This window comes from Lynx rufus, unplaced genomic scaffold (genome assembly GCF_022079265.1).
Source record: "Lynx rufus isolate CCGP_SWC_20201006 ecotype Redwood Valley unplaced genomic scaffold, mLynRuf1.p SCAF_17, whole genome shotgun sequence".
Lineage (NCBI taxonomy): Eukaryota > Metazoa > Chordata > Mammalia > Carnivora > Felidae > Lynx > Lynx rufus.
Window position 1 is genome coordinate 26,729,039 of NW_025814831.1, and position 8,152 is coordinate 26,737,190.

At 54.9% G+C, this 8,152-nt stretch overlaps 1 non-coding gene across 1 annotated transcript; it reads right to left on the reverse strand.

Annotated features, from left to right (window-relative positions):
- Window positions 1–401: 401 nt before the first annotated feature.
- TRNAE-CUC (transfer RNA glutamic acid (anticodon CUC)) lies at window positions 402–475 on the reverse strand. Its single transcript has one exon. It is a non-coding gene; the product is annotated as a tRNA-Glu (tRNA).
- Window positions 476–8,152: the final 7,677 nt, after the last annotated feature.

The window sequence follows — 8,152 nt, forward strand, 5'->3', positions numbered from 1 at the left end:
GGGCTCCAGGGGAGGACAGAGGGCTGTGAACGGACCCCCGGGAGCACTTGTCCAGGGGGAAATTCTGAGCTGGGCAGATCAGGTGGGGAGGGGAGGTGACCGGGGTCAGGTATGTTGCTGGGTCCTGGGACTGGGGCGTTTTGCCCCATTTGGGCACCCGCTCCCCAAGTGGCACATTTTAACGTACCACGTTGACGTGAGGGTTTCTAAGATGAAGAAGGAAAAAACATCTGGAGCAGAGCTTCTCCAACTTTCTGTGGTCACGGGCCAATTGTTTTCCTAATGTGTAATCAATGACGAGCCGTTTCTTTTGTAAAACATAACACAAAAGAATTGCTGGAAGAAAATGAAATGAACAAGGGACATAAAATACAAGCCAATTTTTTTTGAAGTAGGCTCCATGCCCAACGTGGGGCTTGAACTCACAACCCTGAGAGTGAGAGTCACATGCTCTACCGACTGAGCCAGCAGGCGCCCCCCCCAATTTTTTTTATTAGATTCAACTGACATAAAACCGTTCTGTCGAATTGCTGTGACAGTATCTAAATGCTTGGGGACGGTTCTCGGACTTCTCTCATCCTGGATCTGAGCAAGCAGCGTGCACGGCGTGCCAGACCACGCTTCGAGCAGCCCTGCTCCAGAGAGAGAGAGCCTCAGCGAGCGAGGTGGCGAAAGCTTCAGAGAAGATGGCCAAAGAGTGGGGCTTTGAGAGCGCTCCTTCCCAACCGCCCCCACGCCCCCGCCCCTTCCGGGCTTCGCCCACATCCTGGTGTCTGATGCTCCTGCTGGGAGAAGCCCCTGGAGAATCAGGCAGGCCAAGCTGGGATGAGTGGTGTCCTGGCATGTTCATTCTTCAGGATGCCTACACATTGTGTTATTTAAGTACTTGTTCAACATTTGTTCGGAGGAGAGGCTGAGTCCTGCCTGGGGCGCAGGGGTAGGAGAAGGAGGCTGGCAGAGGCTTCAGTTTCTCCTGGACTCTCCTTGGCGCTTTGGTCCTGCCCCCAGGTTTTCGACCCCTCTTCCTCAGTGAATGCCCTGCTGGTGACCAGACTATCCTCTTTGGAAGGTGGCTCGGGATGGAGCATATTCCTTGGTGAAAGTCTCTCCCTGGCCCTAGGCAGCTTGTCCCAGTGGGTCCTGTGGTCTCCTGAGGTCTCTCCTTCCTGGAGAGGTGCTGGAGAAGGCAGCCTGCTCAGTCGTGTTAGGACCCGTGATGTTTTAGCACCCAGAATGTGAGCCTCCTCCTGGTTTAGTATCTGGACAGCTGCCCAGCAGGCCTCCTTTAATGACTCTGTTAGGGGGTAGCTTATTAACCTGTTTCCCTGCCGTGATGCGGCAATGATAATAAGAATAAAAATAACTACCCTTGTCTGACTCTGAGCCAGGCACTGGGCTCAACACCTTACGTGCACTATCTTGTCTGTCTCACAACCCTGGGAGGGTGAGTGCTGCTCCCATTTTACAGACAAGCAAACTGTGGCTCCACTTTTAAGCAACCTGCCGAGGTCACACAGGTGGTGGCTGGGAGAGGCAGGTAAGGCCAAGTCTGTCTGACGCTGAGCCCCCATTCTGCACCAGGGCGTGCAGGCCTCCAATGAGTGGGGAGGAAGAAGAACCCAGAGTGGGATCTAGGTGTTGGTCTGAAAGGAGCTGGGCCAGCGCAGGCTACAGAAAGCTGAGCAGGGGCAGAACTGAGAGTGACGGTCACCTTCTCCATCTCCTTGGGAGAGGAAGCGGGCAGCCCCCAGCTCCCCCGCCGCAGTGCACACTTTGACTCTGGGCTCAGGGGACACTGGCGGGTACCGACCTCTCCGCCTGGCTTCCACAGGAGGTTTTACACTCAGCCCTCTCGCGGGGCTATAAGGTGCTGGGCAAGCGCCAGCTTTAGGGTGATTTTACCCCAGGACACTCCTCAGCCAGCCAGCTGCAAGATGATGAATAAACTTGGGGCTTTTGCATTTTGTAAAAGGTTAAAAATAAAATGATTGGGGGATGTGATCAGGCAAGACCCCTTCCTTTGCCCCTTTTCCCAGCAACCCCCCCGGAGAGAGAAGGTCTTCAGGTCAGAGGGAAAGAAAGCAGCTGCAGTGAGACAATGAACATCTGGGCTGGGTGTGGGCAGTAACACAACGATACAACGAACATCTGGGCGCTATGCCTGGCCCTTCTCACCTCTTCCCGGCTGCACTGAACCCTCAGCAGGGCAGACGCTGGAGGCCCCACTTATGTTTGGATAAAGAGCAGGGGGACAACCCCCCTGGTGTCCCCATGTTGCTCCGAAAGCAAAGGGACCTTCTTACAAGGTGAGAAGCTAAGATGTCTCCTGTGATTCTTTTCTGCAAGGTGCAGGGGATCCTTTCTGGTCACCGGGGAAGGAGAGAGTGACAAGTCCGTGGGGGAGCTGCAGTAATACGTCCCTCAATAACGCGCACCTCACGGGGCGCCGGGGTGGCTCAGTTGGTTAAGCGTCCGACTTTGGCTCGGGTCACGATCTCTCTGTTTGTGAGTTCGAGCCCTGCGTCGGGCTCTGTTGCTGACAGCTCAGAGCCTGGAGCCTGCTTTGGATTCTGTGTCTCCCTCTCTCTCTGCCCCTCCCCTGCTCATGCTCTGTCTCTCTCTGTCTAAAAACTAAATAAAAACATTAAAAAAAATAAAAAAAAAAAGAACCTTGTTAGACTCCACGTCAGCTCCATACGTACAAACGACGGATGTTGCGTAGAATATAAAAGTCATGAAGCACGATTGACAAATGCCATGTGTGAACCCACCATGTCACTTGAGGACTATGCACAGCGTTTTCTCCTCACCGTGACCTGTGAGGTCAGTATGATTGCTCCCATTACAGACAACTCAATGAGTCAAGTTCGCAGGAACCAGCGAGGGGCTGAGTCAGGATTTACGCGCTGTTGGTCTGATGCCAAAGCCTGTGCCCTTCCTCTTCCCTCGCTCGCTCTCTAGGGGTGAGAGTTCCCTGCCCACTCCGTCTGTGCCCTCATTTTCTGTAGGACTGTAGACTCACCCCTCCCGAGGTGTCTGTACCCTGCTGAATCACAGAGTTTGAAGGGGCTCCCGATGCTGAGCTGGGTCACCCCAGGCTCTGGGTACCCTGTGGTGTCGAGGACGCAGAGGAGCCCTCAACGGTCTTGCTCTGTACCCCCTCAGCAGCCAAATGGCGATGTTGCAGCTGCCAAGAGCTGAAAACACCCACTTTGTCAGCCGTTTCCAGGTTTAGCACACAAAGCTGCTGGCCACAGGGAAAAGACTGGGGTTTGCATCGTCCATTGTTGGGTGACCTGGGCCAGGTGTCCAGAAGCTAAAGTTTGGTCCCCGTCATTTGATTTTCTCTCATTCCCTCCCCCACCCCATGCAAATGGGGGTACCGATTGTTCCTGGCAAGCCAGGGGCTCAGTTCACTGAGGGAGGGAAGTCCCCTCCCAAGAGACCTGTTCTAAAGGGGGAGCGGGGTTCTTTTACCCTTGGCTCCCTGGCTGGCATTTAATGGGTACAGCATTGCTGAGACTGAAATACTTACATTCCAGTTGGTACATAGCTGCCCAAACCTCCCCACCAAACCCCCCACCACTGTCCCAGTCACTCTCCCAGGGAACTCTGGGACATCTCCCAGATCCCACAACTACAGGGACATCTCTGGGGCCTCCAGGACCCTGACCCACTGCCAAGGACAGTGCCCATTCTGAGTGCTGAGGCTGTGCTGCTGGGGTCATTAAAATATTTGAATATCCCCCCTCGTGGGACCTATTGTCTCAGGGTTGAGGAAAGGCCATTTTGAGGGAAGTTAGGGGTTCTGGGTTCAAGCTCTGTCTCCAGTAAGCCGTGTGACCTTGGACACACAGTCTTTCTCCTCTCTGGGCCTCAGTTTCTTTACCTGTAAAACGAGGGCACTGGACCAGATGAGTCCTAAAGGCTTTGATAGAACCCTGTGATTCCTCCCTCTCTCTCCCAAGCAAGTGTCTGGGGAGGGGGTGTAGAGAGGGAGGAGGGAGGGTGGCGGGGGGGGGGGGCGAGGGAGAGTGGCAAATCCCCAGTTTCCTTGCCACCAAGCCTCATCTCCAAAAGTGACAGGACCTGCTGCCTTCAGGCTTTAAATCGAGGTGATCCCTGGTCTGGCAGTGTCTGAGCCCCTTTCTGTGACCCTTCCCCCTTCTGCCCTGCACAGTTCACAGCAGCATGGGCCTCAGATCCTCTGTCTGCCTGGCGGGCTTCCCCAGGCACAGCCAGGCAGGGCCGCTTCGCTCTGAGCAGCTCCCCTTCCTCATTGTCACCCCCCTGCTCCTCCAATCCTGGTCCTAGGCTCAGCCCTGCCGGTCCCAGCTCCAGAGGCCCCAGTGAGGACACAGACTGTGTGCTCCCAAAGCGCAGGCTGAGGTGAGGGTGGGACCAGAGGGGAAGGGCTGGTGTGTGGCAGCTGGAGGGGAAGGGGTTGGAGGGGAGGAGGCAGCCCCTCCCCCCACCCTGCTGAGCTGGCCGTCCTGGGGCGCTGGCGGCAATGTCACTCCTAGCGCCCCCAGTCCCCAAAAGCAAGGCCAGCCAGGTGGTCCTGCCCCCACTTTTTCATCAAAGCCCCAAGTCCCACGGGCCAGGAGGCAAGGGGCTTTCTCACGGGAAGGGGTGGCAAATTATGTGTGGGCCATGTTGGGGTTGCTGATCTGTGATTTGCACCTCGAGGGAAAGAGAGCCGTGACAGATGAATCCTTGTGGATGTGGGAGCTTTTCCGCCCTCTCCAAGGGAATACGGTTGGTCTGTGGATTAGCTGCACCACTTGGGTGCTGTAAAATGCAGATCTCCGGGCCCTCGGACCGAAGGGGAAGGGCTTATGCCTTCACTTTTCATAGGCTTCCCGCCCCTCTGATTCTGATGCACACTGAAGTTTGAGAACTTGGGAGAAAGCTAGTTGCACTCTAATAAGCTTTCCAAGCTTCTCCACTAGAACATCTAGATAGAGATTTTCTTTCTTTTTTTTTTTTTTTTTTTTTAAGAGGGGGCAGGGGCAGAGAGAGGGGGCGAGGAGGGAGAGAGAGAATCCGGAGCAGGGCTCCATGCTGTTAACACGGAGCCTGCCTCGGGGCTCTAACTCACGGAGATCATGACCTGAGCCGAAATCAAGAGTCAGAGGCTTAACTGACGGAGCCACCTAGGTGCCCCCAGAGATGTCTTTTTTTGCAACTATAACCTGGAATTCTCTAGCCCTGCAGAGTCTTCTGGGCCTGTTATCTCCTGCTTTCCTCTCAGCTTAGGGTGGACCCCAAATGCTCACCAGCACTGCATTCGAACTGTGGCCTCCCCGCCCCAGTGCTGAGTCTAGCTCGGCCAGCCCGTTCCGGCTCCTCCTAGTCCTGTCCATGGACAGTCATGCCGTCCTCCACTACCACCCCACAGTGCTCTGCTTCTCACAGGGCTGGCCTCATGCCCACATTCCTTCGAAATTCCCATCTGGTGTTCTTCCACGGATGATTGTAAGCTGCCCGGAGGATGGATTCCTAATCCTGTGGGCATGTACCCGTGGGAGGTCCAAGGATGGTCTACAGAGGGTCAGCAGAACCCCTGAAATTGCAACATTGGGGGAGGCTGCGTTTTTCTGGGGCCACTTCATAGTTTTCATAAGAGTCTGTGTCCTAGAATATACTAAGAGACACTTTAAGGATGGGGACTTTTTTCTTTTAATGTTTATTTTTATTTATTTGTTTGTTTACTTATGTTGTGAGAGAGAGAGAGCATGCCAGGGAGGAACAGAGAGAGAGGGGGACAGAGGATCCAAAGAAGGCTCCATGCTGTCAGTGTAGAGCCCGACGTGAGGCTTGAACTCATGAACCGTGAGATCGAGACCTGAGCCGAAGTCAGATGCTTAACGGGCTGAGCCACCCAGGCGCCCCCAACAGGGACTTTATCTTGGACATCTTTGTGTTTCTTGAGGTGCCACTCACCATGGAGTTTTGCACAGGACGTGTGTAATCATGACATTCACTGGGTTGTTTCTGGTCAGGGGCGACGGGGAAATGCCATTACCATGGTTAAGAAGAGAGCAGTACTTTTCCTTTCCGAAATATCTTTACGTCCGTCATCTTGGGGAGTAAACATACGACGCGTGGGCTTGGCAGCAGCAGCGTTTTCCCCCGAGACGGGAAGGTGTGGGGAATGGATGGACACGAAAGACGCCCCTCGGCAGGCCTCCCATTGAATTCGTGGAAAGAAAGAGAGGTCCGCCAGCCTTACCTCCAGTGCTCCGCGCTCGCTTTTCACCCTGCGCCAGAAGGGATGCCATCCAGGAAACAAGACGTGGGAGAGACAAAAACATGGCCAGAGGAGGGTAAAGTGGAATCTGCCAGGCGGGCTTCCGCACGGGTTGTGTTGAGACAGGAGAGGATTATGAAATGCTCAGATGCGGAAGGATCAAGGACAGGATCTCTTGTAGGGGGGGCACGGTCGGAGAGGAGTGAGTCTCGGGCAGGTGGCGGAGTTTGGTGAGGAGAGGGCACAGCCTTGGAGCCAGGCTGAGCTGACGGGTGTGTAGCAGGGTCCCAGCTTCCGCTGAAGACCTGTCTGTGCAGGAAGGCCTTCTAGAAATCTGTGGAGTGGGTCCGTGAGTTATGATTCATCTCCAGGGAGAGGGTCATGTAGCAAGTGCTAGGACCTAGAGGCATCCGGGGGTGGGGGTAATACGAGGATTCCTGTCACACTTGAGCCATGTAGAAACTAGAGGCAGAAATGGAAGGGAATGTGGAAAATTATAGCGGGAAGAATTCTTATTAAAAATGGTTTGTGTCGGGGCGCCTGGGTGGCGCAGTCGGTTGAGCGTCCGACTTCAGCCAGGTCACGATCTCGCGGTCCGTGAGTTCGAGCCCCGCGTCAGGCTCTGGGCTGATGGCTCGGAGCCTGGAGCCTGTTTCCGATTCTGTGTCTCCCTCTCTCTCTGCCCCTCCCCCGTTCATGCTCTGTCTCTCTCTGTCCCAAAAATAAATAAAAAACGTTGAAAAAAAAAAAAAAAGGTTTGTGTCAGTGGGAGCGCAAGCAGCCCGGCTTTGGGGGCTTTTCCAGAGTGAGACACGGCAAGAACAGAGACATTCTCTCCCTGGAATTGGGTACATGGATAGGAGCATGATTGTAACTCCAGGTAGGGCAGTGTCCTTAAGAATAGGGATGGGGCAAGTGTCACTGGTGCCCACACAGTTAACCCCCAGGTGCCACCTGGTGATGAATTGGCCTGGTCTGTGAATGCACTCAAGATGCCCTGAATTTTCCAGAAGTTCCTGATAAGGATTAGGGGGCACTTTGCAGAGGCCTTGGGTCCTGGATTAGTGACTAGGGGTGAAGGTCAGGAAGATCTGGTGAGAGGTGGGAGTGGTCAGCAGGTGTGTGTGTGTGTGTGTGTGTGTGTGTGTGTGTGTGTGCAGAGGACCATGCTTTGTTTTCAGACCCTCAAAAGCCCTGCGGATGTGGAGGCCTGTCCAGAGGCGCCCTCCTCTTATTAAAGGAGGTGAGGAGTGAAGATTTGTGTCCTGCAGCTCTTGCAGATTTGAGAGATCAGGACATGAATCAAGGTGCTTAGCATTCTTTCAACAATGGAAGGAGCTCGTACTGGGCCTCCAGGGACAGTTGACATTTGATCGGCATCCGTGGTAGCCGGCCTCACTACTGAGGCAAGGCAAGGGAGGGAAACACAACTCACTGTGTTGGTGACCAGAGCTGCAGCCGGGCCTGGGAAGCTCTGGCAAGGACCTGTCCAGATCCCCTTCTAGTTTGATAACACCCTACGTCTGAGAACCAGGCCTGGAATTGACACTGGGCGATGTGGGGGACGCAACTTGGGTCCGGGGCAGAGTTACCACCATGGAAAGGGCTAGTATCAGTTGACCAAGGGCTTCCCTTGCAGCCAGGCCTGGTGCCAGGCCCCTCATGAGCCTTATTGAGGTTGTGTTCACAGTGACCCCAGGAAGGGGCCGTGCGCTCCTGCTTATAGGGAAGCCAGCTGCAGCTGGGGGTCAAGTGTTTGGCCCGAGCTCCCGAGGCCAGCGAGCGGCAAAGCTGAGATCTGAGTCCAGAGCTCCGCTCGGCTTTGGGCCATTGCTGAGCTGTCCAGGGAGGGCCTCCAGGAAGCTGGCAGCAGAGGCCTCGCTCTGTCCTACCACGAGC